General features: G+C 41.7%; 1 protein-coding gene across 1 annotated transcript in view; it reads right to left on the bottom strand.

The window, feature by feature from the left end:
• The window catches only part of TBC1D2B (TBC1 domain family member 2B), a 104,655-nt gene that overhangs the window by 51,555 nt on the left and 39,506 nt on the right, over nt 1-13,594 (bottom strand). The gene's annotated exons all lie outside the window — the stretch shown is intronic.

Genomic DNA, 13,594 nt, shown 5'->3' on the forward strand with positions numbered 1-13,594 from the left:
CCACAGCCCTCTGCAAACTCCAAGTGGCTGAAAAGAGCTTAAAGCAGTTGTAAAGGCTCAAGGATTTTGACCTTTTTTGCATTCTGTGTACAGCAGGCAAAAAAAAAAAAAAAAAAACTTACCTAAGCTCCATCTTGATCGAGCAGCGGCTCTCCCAGGTCTCTTACTCATCATTGGCTGAGATAGCAGCAGGAGCCATTACTGTCAATCACAGCCAGTGAGTCAATAAGAAGAGAGCGGGAGGAGGCCGAGCACTCCACATCTGAATGGACACACAGAGCAGTGGCTCGGGATCGGCAGGAGCCAGGAGCGCCGGCGGGGGAAGCAAGAAGGGGAGGATTGGGGCCGCAGGTAAATATGACGTGTTATTTGGATTGGCCGGAGCCACGGTGACGTCACTCCCGCGTGCGGGAGTCGACAGTCACGGCACGGGGCTCTGAAGAAACGGCACCAGCGGCCGTTCCTTCAGAGTGCACGCGCCAGTGACGTCACTGGCTGTATGTAAGGTAAATATCTCCTAAACGGTACATGTTTAGGAGATATTTACAGTACCTATAGGTAAGTCTTATCATAGGCTTACCTATAGGTACAAGTGTCAGAGGAGGGTTTACTTCCTCTTTAATATCACTTTAAGAGGAGTGATTTTAGTTTTATGTTGCTGGCCAGGGTAACAGTTAAGAAAACCTGTTTCTTTACCCTGCCTGGGCAAAGTATTCTAATTTCATCTTAGAGCTTCCCATATACTGTATATCAAGAAAGACCTCTAATGTAACAAAAACGTTTTTTAAAGAGGAACTTCAACTCCCCTCTCTCCCCCCATGTGTTTTATTTTTTTTAATCCCTTCATATCTTGTTCTGGGGTCATCTTCAAAACACATACACATCCAGCGAATCCAATATTGTCCTATTGCAGTCTTCTGCATGCTAGGTCACTTGTCAACATCTACCTTTGCTTGCGTCATCGGGAGCCTTCCATCTCCTCCAGGTTCTTGCACCTGACCCCCAAAGAACCATACACATCAGCAGTACATTGCCCAAAAACCTATTTGGATGAATAGTGTGAGTATCCCAGGAGGCTGCGGGCGGCTAGTGTTTATGTCATGATTACCTAGCAGAGAAAGGCAGATGTCCTTGCAGATTATCAATAAAAAGTATTTCTGAAAAAGAAAATCTCCTATAGTGTGAAAGGAAGGGGGAAGGAGCAGTTATATGAAAAGTAGAAAAAGAGGATAAAGGCCCACTTTAAAATAAGTATCTACAGCAGTCACTAAATAAAACTAGTTAAGACATGCTACTTTTTTTCTGTATTTGGCAGAGGCGCTAGAATGCAAGCCCAGAAACCCTGAAATTTCTTAATTGAAGTAAAGATAGTTTCCTTGTTCAGGCCTGCATGAAATGAAGGCAGACTACAGTAAAAAAAAAAAAAAAAAAAAAAAATCAATCAATACCATCACTTTATTAATATGGCTTTTTGCTTTTCTTTTTTGCTTAGTTGAAGATGGAGCTCTTCAGAGTTCTTCTTATTTCTAATAAAGCATCATGAAAAACCAAACTATGCAGCTTTGACCAAAGTTGAACAATGTTTACTAAATGGTGTAGTGCTTGTTTTCTAAAAAAAAAAAAAAAAAAAAGCTTTTAAGTGTTAGGCCCCTTCCACTCATACGGTAAATTTGTCCGTTTTTCATCCATCCGTTGACGGATGAAAAACGGACATCAATGCATTCCTATGGGAAAACGGATGACAACGGATGATCATCCGTTAACATCCGTTTTCATCCGCTTCCGTCAATGTCCGTTTTTTGGAACGGATGAATGCCCTATTTTTCATCCGTCAAAAAAACGGATCAGACGAAAAATGGATGTAAAGGGCTCTTTCACACGGTCCGCCTCCGTAGGCGGATCCGTGCTGCTCAGCGGGGATCGATCCGCCGATCCCCGCTGAGCCGGCGGATGACAGCTCCGGCTTGCAGTGCGGAGAGGGAGGTGTCACAGCTCCTGCTGCTCTCTATGGGGGATCGGATGAGAGCCGACTGCCTGTCTGCTTTCATCCGATCCAATCTGATCCCTGAACGCATGGAAAAATAGGGTTTCCATCCAGATTTCACGGACAGGATCGGATATGGATGGCAGCGGGTGTCAGCGGAGGTGTCTCCGCTGACATCCGCTGCTCCATAGAGCTGCATGGAGGATCCGATCAAATCCGCCTAAAAAACTGACAGGCAGATCTGATCAGATCGCCCGTGTGAAAGAGCCCAAACGGACAAACGGTCCGTTTTTCATCCGTTTTTTCATTGGTAGTGGATGAAAAAACGGATGAAAAACTGATACATTTTGATGTGACTGAACTGATGAACTGAACGGACCGTATGTGTGAAAGGGGCCTTAGGCATTGTTTTCAGGCGTTTTTTTAGCTTTTTCAAGTGTTTGGAAGCAGGCATTGACCTCTAACAAAAACGCTTTTAATTTGCCAAAAAAGAAGCTCATGTACTTTTTTGAGCTTCAGGTGATAAAAATGCTCAGATGTGAACAGGGTCCAAATTAATAGGATTTTGCTTGTTGGGTGTTTTGAGACTTTAGAGATGAGCGTTTTACGAGCTAAAAAACGCTCAGGTGTGAACAGGGCCTAACTTTCTCAGATCTCAATAATAAAAATATTTGAACTCATACAAATAACATTTATAACAACCATAAGGTTAATATTTGTACATACCATGTCAATTGCATAAGGACACACATATCACATCATAGTGATTAGCAATTGATTATACTCAACAAAGGTAATAAGAAAATTCATGTGTAAATCATGTTTCATATGCCAGTCCAAAAATATTTTTTTCAACAAGAAATACCATGAAAAGTTCCTGTTTTCTTTCAAGCAAATGTTATAGGTGTGCCCTTGCCTTCATTGATGGACCTCCACTGTTCTAAGAGGTCAGAAAGGCTTAAAACACAGTTCTACCCACAGCATAAGTAGCTTGCTTCACTCTGGTCCCTGAGGGGTAAAAGCTTCATTGATGGACCTCCATTGTAAATAATCCCCTTGCTAGTGTGAGCCCTTTGGGAGTTTTCTGGCTAGACTTCAGGAGGTACCTAGAGATGGCATCATCCCTTCCTACCATGTTGATAGGACATTGTTAAGACTCTGCCAGCCGATTCAAACCCCTTGCACGTGCTCGTTCTCTTCTGTCGCAGTAGCTCTGAACTCAGCAATGGAGATGATTATTGGACCACACTAGGGGTTTAAGAGCTCACTCCTGTGATGGTGGTGATGAACAGTAATGGCTGGGAGCATCTTGCAATGTCCTAGCAACAAGACAGGACAGGATGATGCCATCCCTAGGAGCAGTGGCGTAGTGTGGGTTGTCAGCGCCCGGGGCAAGGTAAGTAATTTGCGCCCCCTACACAAATCTTGTAGACCACTACACTGACACCTACACTGACCTAGCTGATCACTAAACAGACCTACCTTATTCCTACACTGACCTACCTGATTACTATACTGACACCTACACAGACCTACCTGACCACTACACAAACCTACCTGACCACTACACAGACACCTACACTGACCTACCTTATTCCTGCACTAACCAACCTGATCACTACACTGAGTCACTGACCTACCTAATTTCTATACTGACACCTACACTGACCTACCTGAACAATACACAGACCTACCTGATTCCTACACTGACCTACCTGTCCACTACACAAACCTACCTGACAATTACACTGACTACTACAGAGACCTACCTGATTCCTACACTAAGGATGGCTGAGCAGGCTCCTAAATGGCAGCATGACACTGCGCCCCCCCCAGATTTTGCGCCGGTGCGGCTGGCCCCCCCAGCACCCCCCACGCTACGCCACTGCCTAGGAGTTTTTTGGCCAGGCTTTAGGAGGTACGTAAATGGCCTATACCTATCCTATATCAAGGGCATTATCCAACTTTAGTCAAAGCTACAATAACGTTCTCCTTTCTACCTACGTAGTATTTACTGCAGTAGGTCTATTTCTAAATCTTATAAAATACTCAAAAACAAAAGATGCAAACAAGCAGGACATACAATCAAGACATCTTACAACTATAAGAATAAAAATTATGTAGAAAAAGAAGTCTCTTTTTAAAATCAACCTGTATTCCATTATGTATTTTAAAGTAAATGTTCTGCCTAAAAGCAGAAAAACCCCATTATGGGCCATACACACTATAAGATTTTCTGAAGACTTTTTCCTTTAGACTTACCAAAACCATATAATATGAGGTCAGACCTAAACACTTTCAATTTGTATGCAATCTGGCAGGCCCTTGCACTACATAGAAAAGGTAAATCTAAAGGAAATCTAACCACAAAAGTATCCAGCTTTAGGCCTCTTGCACATGATGCTCTTGTTTGAGCATCTACTTCTTCAGAGGTTTTTGGTTTCGTATGTATTTGCGCGTATTTTCTTGTATATGCGTTTGCGCATTTCTGTGTGCACACTTTCTTTGCAAATGCGCAAAATATTATTCTCGCATCCTTGTTCTGCACATTATGTAAATTGCCATTTGTGCACCTTTGTGTGCAATTGTGCGTATTTGCGCGCATAAGGCGTAAATTACTTTCTAAAAATGCAGATTTTCCTTTTTTCTTTTTTATTACTGAAGAATGCACGGCACCCGTTTACGCACATTAGGATTAATGGGCTGTATTTTAGGGCAGTAAAAAAAAATAAGCTTTTTTAAGCTGCAGTGTGCAACAGGCCTTAAAGTGGAACCAAACCTAATGATTTAATGGTTTAAAAAAACAGTTACATTCCAGGTATGCTGGGAATGCCAACTGTCACATTTGCTTGTGCTCGCAACCAAACTGTCAAACCATCAAATGTCTGGTGTCATAACTGATCACATGTACAGCACCATAACAATTGAAGATGAAACAGAGGTTAAGATGGCAGCTTCCTTTGCTGAAAAGAAAAAGAGGACTTAGTTCTGCTTTAAGAAAGGTTAAATGTGGTTTTAAAGGCAGAAGGCTATTTTTATCTTAAAGCGGAAGTACAGTCTAATACCTTAAATTCTCCTCTGCAATCATTAATGTGCGCCAAGTTCAGCCCTGTGTCAAAATGAAAAAATTCCCCAGTTTTTCTACTTTTTTTGCAGTATTCAGTGCTGTCACATGTCCTCAATTCCTCTTCCTGCTGAATCCAAGAGCAGGAGGTGGGTGTGGTTACTGAAAGCTAGTGACATCACTTCCAGGGAGGGGCACTGTTCCTGTGTAGCCAGTGGGTGTATACAGAATGGGAGGAGCTGATCATAGGTTCCCGCCCACTGTTCTCTCATTAGTAAGTATGCATTGTACATTCTAATTCATGAGAAAATGAAGAAATAATTCACAAAGGGCACATATACAGTATAGCTGTGCTGGGGGGGGGGGGGGCACATATACAGTATAGCTGTGCTGGGCTTTGAATGAAGACTACAATAGAAGAAGGAAGCTGGACACAGGGAGGGGAACTGTCAGTGTAGCTGGAAGTGCTCTGGGGTCTACAATGATCATAGTGCAGGCAATCACACTAATGGTGGCAATACACTATATGAAAAATGGGACGAAATTCAATCAGTTGGACAGCTTTAGTTTTTCAGCCAGTTAACCGGTTGCCGACCGCTTACTGCATATATACTGTGGCAGTGTGGCCCTCCCAGGCAAACCAACGTAGGGCTACGCCGGTCGCGCACCTGCAGCTAAGAGGCGAGTACGCGCAGCTGCCGGCATGCTCCCACCCCCGCTCGTCACTGGGGAAGCTGATGCAGCAGGCAGGCTGCTCCAATTGCCGCCTGACACTCGCGATCATTCCCTGCTGAGAGAGAAGAACGTTCAGCTGTTGTAAACACAGCTGACCGTTCTTTTCCCTGGAATGATCACAGAGCACCTGTGATCCTTCTACATAGAATCACAGGTCTCTATGGTCATTCAACAAGCTACGCCCCCCCACAGTTAGAAACATGCCCCTAGGTACACATTTAACCCCTTGATCACCCGCACTGTTAACTCCTTCCCTGCCAGTGTCATTATTACAGTAACAGTGCATATTTTTAGCACTGATTTCTGTAGTAATGTCACTGGTCCCCCCAAAAGTGTAAAAAATGTTAGTTAGGGGTTCGATCGGTGCGCCGCAATGTCACAGTCCCGCAAAAAAAAAAAAACAATAAAAGAATTACATAAATCTTTCCCGTAGTTAGTAGACGCAATAACTTTTGTGCAAACCAATCAAAATATGCTTATTGTGATTTTTTTTTACCAAAAATATGTAGCAGAAAACAAATTGACCTAAAATGTTAAAAAATTTTGATTTTTAAATTTTTTTTGGGAATGTCATATAGCAGAATGTGAAAAAATATTGTTTTTTTTTTTTTTTTTCAGAATTGTCGCTCTTTTTTTGTTTATAGCGCAAAAAAATAAATAAATAAAACAGGTGATCAAATACCACCAAAAGAAAGCTCTATTTGTGTGGAAAAAAGGACATTGATTTTATTTAGGTACAGCGTTGCACGACCGTGCAACTGTCCGTTAAACTAACGCAGTGCTGATTTGCAAAATATGGCCTGGTCATTAAGGGGGGAAATCTTCTGGTCCAGAAGTGGTTAATGGGCACAAATTGGTAATCGGTTGTGACGCTTTTGAGACGAAAAAACGAAGAAGTTTGGAAATTTTCTGTCGAATGAAAGATAAAGCTGAACGGTTAATGTGTTTAAATTCAGCTAAAAAGGAGATAGCGTTATCTTTGAAGAACAGGAAGAAGCTGTTTGTCTAATTTAGATAAGACTTTCTAAGCTACACAAGCAGATATCCAGAAAATTAATACTAATATCAAAGATAAGGATATTCAACATACTATTAATTAGGAAAAATTTCATTTTTTGACCGGAGTTTCCCTTTAATAAATCTATGAATTAAGGAAAAAAAACCTTCTGTGTTCAGCTCAAAACAACCCCCAGCTCCCAATTATGCTTACGAGAACCTGATCCAGAACTGTGCCCAAGAGCAGAGGCGCTCTCCTCTCTCTCCCTCATCACTGGACATGGAAGAGCCATTGGCTCTTGCTGCTGTCAATCACAGCCTTTGAGGAGGAAGTAGGGGCCAAGGCAGGGCTGAGCCGCACTGTGTGTGTGTCAATGGACACAAAGCTTGGCTCGAGATTTTGCCCACATAGTCACTTGCTATGGGGAGGCACTCAAAATGGGGGGGGGGAAGCCAAGAACGCCAATGGGGGACCCCAGAAGAGGAGGATTAGGGCTGCTCTGTGCAAAACCATTGCAGAGCAGGTGATTGAACAATTCCTTTACAATCATTTAAGTCATGTCCCAGAGGAAGAGAGGAGGTTTTTATGAAAGAGCACTTTTGGTTAGGTAAAAAGAAAGCACGGCAATAGCTGCCTGCCTAGTGGCTCCCTTTGTCTTACTGAAGCTTCTTACAGAGCCATCTAGTAAGGTAGGGGTGGCTGGACTCTCACTTATGTGTGTACATTTTATCTTGAGCTACTGAGCTCTGAACAGAAAGGAGCTGAAGAGAAAGAAATTAATCTAAGGTTCCATTTACTGGCTGGATAACTGCAATAAATTTAGCCCTCTCCTTCCAAGGGGCGATTACCTGCATTCACCGTATTTAAGTGGCAAGAATCAGCAGATTCTTGCAACTAAGATCATAGGTGTATCTGAATAAAGTATTGACCGGCGGAGAGGAGCTATCAAAGTTTACATGTAGCAGCACACCCAGATGCTGCATGGGATCCCAACTGCAAGAATCCGCTAATTCTTACCACTGTAACCCAGTGTATGCAGGTAAGTGAAGTACAGGTGCATCTCAAAAAATTTGAATATCATCCAAAAGTTAACTTATTTTGGTAATTTATTTCAAAAAGTGAAACTCATTCTATATAGATGCCTTAGACACGGAGTGATATATTTCAAGCATTTCTTTTAGTTTTAATGAATATGGCTTACAGCTAGTGAAAACCCAAAATTCAGGATCTCAGAAAATTTTAATATTACATAAGACCAAATAAACAAAATAATTTTTAATACAGAAATGTTGGCTTAATGAAAAGTATGTCCATGCACAGTATAGGATGCACTCAATACTTGGTGAGGGCTCCTTTCAAATGAATTACTGCATCAATGCGGTGTGGCATTGAGGCGATCAGCCTGTGGCACTGCTGAGGTGTTATGGATGCCCTGGCTGCTTTAATAGTGGCCTTCAGCTCATCTGTATTGTTTTGTTTCATATGTCTGTTGAAGGCACCAACCCTATAGAAATGGGTGGCACAGTGGTGTAATGGTTAGCACTTTCACCTAGCAGCAAGAGGGTCGCTGGTTCAAATCCCAACCACGACGCTACCTGCCTGGAGTTTGCATGTTCTCCCTGTGCCTGCGTGGGTTTCCGGTACTCCGGTTTCCTCCCTCACTCCAAAGACATGCTGGTAGGTTAATTAGATCCTGTATAAAATTGGCCTTACTATGTATATGTATGAATGTGAGTTAGGGACCTTAGATTGTACGCTCCTTGAGGGCAGGGATTGATGTGAATGTGTAATGTATATGTAAAGCGCTGCGTAAATTGACAGCGCTATATAAGAGCCTGAAATAATAATAATAAATTGAAAGGCCTACAAAATGACTGCAGCCCCTTTAAATGTGAACCAAATTAGAAACAATTTTGAACTCAAAGTAAGGCGCTGTTATAAAAAAACTGTGTACTCAGTGAACACAAGATAACTATAGTGACATCCAGTGCAAGTGAAGAATAAATGTGTTAAAAAACTACATAAATTGAAATACCATAAACTACAAAACCTTTAGTGGTAAACAAGGGAATGAATCTCAACCCACTACGGAGTTGCATAAAGTGCAAATAAATATGTATGGATATGACCGTCAGACAATCCAGAAATCCTTCCCCAACAAACCGCTATTCGCCTGAGTCCATAAAAGTAACAGGAAACAGGATAATCGTGAAACAATGTTTATTAAGTATCTCCCTATAAAACGTTCCTAGGTATTAGGCTTACATAAAAAGTGCCTAGACCGGCACCAGCTCGAATCGCCTGTATTACACTCCTCAGCCCTCAACTTCTGGGATTTCCCGACAATGCCTATTGCTGTTTGAAGTACATGTCGAACCATTGACATCACGTCCGGTACCTCTGTGGAACGCACGCCGGTTGGCTGAGCGAGGGATGGGAGTCCACTGAAGTTGAGGGCTAAAGAGTGTAATACAGGTGATTCGAGTTGGTGCCTGTCTAGGCATTTTTTATGTAGGCCTAATACCTAGGAATGTTTTATAGGGAGGTTCTTAACCACTTTACCACCGGAGGATTTTTCTGCTTTACGTCCAGGCCACTTTTTGCAACTTGGCACTGTGCGACTTTAACTGACAATTGCGCGGTCATGCAACGCTGTACCCAAATGAAATTTACGTCCTTTTTTCCCACAAACAGAGCTTTCTTTTGGTGGTATTTGATCACCTGTGCAATTTTTACTTTTTGCGCTATAAACAAAAAAAGCGACAATTTTGAAAAAATAACAATATTTTTCACATTTTTTTATATGAAATTCCCCCAAAAAAATGTAAAAATCTAATTTTTTTAACATTTTAGGCCAATTTGTTTTCTGCTACATATGTTTGGTAAAAAAAAAAAAAATCGCAATAAGCGTATTTTGATTGGTTTGCGCAAAAGTTATCACAGCTACTAACTACGGGTAATCTATGTAATTTTTATTGTTTTTTTTTTAACTAGTAATGGCGGCAATCTGGCGGTGATCTGCGTTTTTTTTGCGGGACTGCGACATTGCAGCGGACAGATCGGACCCCTGACTGACAATTTTGACACTTTTGGGGGTACCAGTGACATTACTGCAGTAATCAGTGTTAAAAATATGCACTGTTACTGTAATAATGACACTGGCAGGGAAGGGGTTAACTTTATTGGTGATCAATGGGTTAATTGTATGCCTGGTGCTTACTGACGTGTGTGGGGGGAGGGGATTGAGTGACACAGGCACAGATCACAGGTTCAGCTATGCTGAATCCTGTAATCTGTGACTGCCTGTCACAGAGGAGATCCGCCTGCTTTGTTTACACAAGCGGGTGGATTTCCTCATTCGATCCTCGACGATCGGGGAAGAGCAGCGGTGATCACCGCCTCTCCTCCCCTGGCCCGACTCCCACTGTGTCTGAATACAGTGGGAGCGAGCCTCCGGCGGCGCGCACGCCGCCCACAAGGGGAGGAGGAGTCCAGCGATGTAGGTCTACGTCGCTGGACGGAATCGAGCCACTTTGCCACAGTACCAGCTCAGTGAGCGGTCGGCAAGTGGTTAATAAACGGTGTTGCACGATTATCCTGTTTCCCTTTGCTTTTATGTTGCTAGTACCATCTGCTATCTGAGGGGAGTCTATGGACTAGGGCGAAAAGAGGGTTTGCTGGGGAAGGATTTCTGGATTGTCTGGCGATCATATCCATACATTTCCCAGTGGTCCCTGGGACCTGGGGATTCTGGTGAGCGCAGTCTAACTGTCTTTCACGAGGTGGAGCACTTGGTTTAAGGCAGAAGAGTAAACCTATTGGTTGTGGAGCGTCACAGATTTGTGGTACTTTATTTATATCCCTGGAGACTGTCACGATCTTTATCATAGAATAAAGACCTTCATGCTATATGCTTTATTTCATAGTTACATAGTTAGTGAGGTTGAAAAAAGACATCAGTCCATCCAGTTCAACCTATGATGTGTGTGTGTGTTTGCTTTTAACCGTACATTGTATACCCCTGTATGTTGTGGTCTTTAAGGTGTCCATCCAATAGTTTTTTGAAACTATCAATGCTCCCCGCTGATACGACTGCTTGTGGAAGAGAATTCCACATCCTTACCACTCTTACAGTGAAGAACCCCTTACGCACTTTAAGGTTAAACCGCCTTTCCTCAAGTTTTAGTGAGTGGCCACGTGTCTTATTGTATCTCCTTTCTCTGAATAGTTTGTTCCTTATGTTCCTCATATATTGTGCATTTATCAGATACATTCATTTTTTTTGCACTTTATGCAACTCTGTAGTGGGTTGAGATTCGTTCCCTTGTTTACCACTAATAGATAAAAGTTTTGAAGTTCATGGTATTCCAATTTATGTACTGTTTTTTTACACATTTATTCTTCTCTTGCACTGGATGTCACTATAGTTATCTTTTGTTCACGGAGTACACAGTTTTTATAACGGCACCTTACTTTAGGAGTTCAAAATTGTTTCATCTGTAATATTGGGTCTGACGTCTCTCGCATTCCTCTTGACAATACCACACAGATTCTCTATGGGGTTTAGGTCAGGCGAGTTTTCTGGCCAATCAAGCACAGTGATACCATGAAAACCATTAAACCAGGTATTGGTAATTTTGGCAGCGTGGGTAGGTGCCAAGTCCTGCTGGAAAATGAAATCAGCATCTCCATAAATCTGGTCAGCAGAGGGAAGCATGAAGTGCTCTAGAATTTCCTGGTAGAAGGCTGCGCTGACTTTGGACTTGATAAAACACAGAGGACAAAACACCAGCAGATGACATGGCTCTCCAAATACTAAAGAAACTGAAATTTGGGGTTTCACAGCCTGTAAGTCATAATCCTCAAAATTAAAAGAAAGAAATGTTTGAAATGTATATATCTGTGTAACTCCTCTATATAAAATATAGTAGTTTCATTTTTTTAATTGAATTACTGAAATAAATTACATTTGATGATATTCTAATACTGAGATGCACCTGTAGGTCTACGATATTTCATAGTTTTATTTTTCCAGTCCTGACCATAGTAATGAAAATTTATACACAACCTCCATAAAACAATGGTCCTCAAACTATGTTAAAGTATAAAGGCATTATTATTACACCTATCCTTTTCTATGTCCCTCTCCGCTCACATTTTGATAGGATAGGATAAACTCACATTACTGCATGCCGCAGTCTGCGTTATTTTTTATAGAAAGCCTGTCTAACTGGCATACAAGCTCCTTATTGACATACATGAACACCACGGCAAACTTATGCCAGCTGAGTACTGATTTCCAATATCTCCCTGGGTTGTGTTTGGGGTACCAATGTACCTTAGCCAGTACGGTGAGGCAGAGTTGTGACAGACCCAACCAAGACAGGGGCTTTTAGAGGGGGCTGCATGGTAGCCTCTTGCCTACTGACTATTGGTCCTGGAATTTGAGGGAGCTATGAGCATTCAGAAAGAGGCCATGTTATATAATGCAAGAGTACATGTTATTACCACATTTAACAGTCAAGGAAGCCCTGATTGACTGCCAACTTGAAACTAGAAGATGGATGTGAAAAGAAAGCTGGTTAAGAAGATTTGGACATCCCTTGGTCTTCTTGAATGCTGGGGAACTATTGCCGGACTGTCTGGGGTGGAGAATTCCTGTGACTGCTAGTCATACTGATAAGAGTGGTCTAGGTGCTTAGCTGTTAATTAGATTACAGTTTAATTATATCACTGTTAGCTGTTAACTGGATTGCTGTTTGCATTTTTCATGTGTTGAATGCCCCTATTCTTGAAGAGTATAAAAAAAAACCTGTGTTTCTGTTCAATAAAAAGTATTCCCTTGATTTTTACATCATCTTGTGTACGATGCTTAGGGTAAAGGGCTGGTAATAGCTATCCGTCTGCTGGTAGAGATTGGACAGCAGGAGGCATCAGTTGGCGGTGGCAACGAGGCAGGGTGTGAGGCGGTCTGACGCAAGCGTAATCACCTGCCCTATGATGCATGCTTGGTTCTTGCTATGATGTCATCTTGCCAGAAGAGAAGCAAAGAAGAACATGGAAAATATACAAAGGTAAGTAACCACTTAACACCAATTCTGAGAAAGGAATATGGTAATCCTGCCGACACCAACAATGCAGCAATTTTCTCCACCGACAACCATAGAAAACTATTTTTCCCACTGATACTAAATATTATTTCTACTAATATATAAATAAAAAGGGGATTTCTAAGCCACTGAAGGCTAAAAGGTGTGCATTGATCTCACTTAAGTGTAGAGATCACACCCCTCAGGTGAGATTATTCTTAGAGGGGGGAGCACTCGGCGGTGACATGGTGATTGAATTTGGGCACTAATGGAAAGTGGAGCACTCGTTTTGAGCACCAATTTGGAGCAAGAATCACTAGTTGGATACAGCAGTTGTTTATGGGAGATTGCAGTCACAATTGTTGTACTATCACTTTATATGTTTTTTGTACATTTTTTTTATTATTTATTGCATGGACTATTGTTTTGCACAGATTTTTATATAATTTTTTTTAATATACTGTTAGTGGATTTAATCCATGTTTTTCGTGTATTGAGTACTGAGGTTTATTATTATATATTTTTTTTACCACTTTTAAATAGTGCGGTACTATTTAGAATGGTACTATTTCTACTAATGATGGGACTTTATTCATCCCACTGATTCTAATATGGGGCACTATTCCTCTTACTGACAACAACAATGGGGCACTATTCTTCCTCCCACTAAACAGTGCTGTGCATTTTTACTTCCATTGATCACCTACACCAACTTCACCAAGGCT

This window comes from Pelophylax lessonae (genome assembly GCF_965119305.1).
Source record: "Pelophylax lessonae genome assembly, chromosome: 4".
Taxonomy (NCBI): Eukaryota; Metazoa; Chordata; class Amphibia; order Anura; family Ranidae; genus Pelophylax; species Pelophylax lessonae.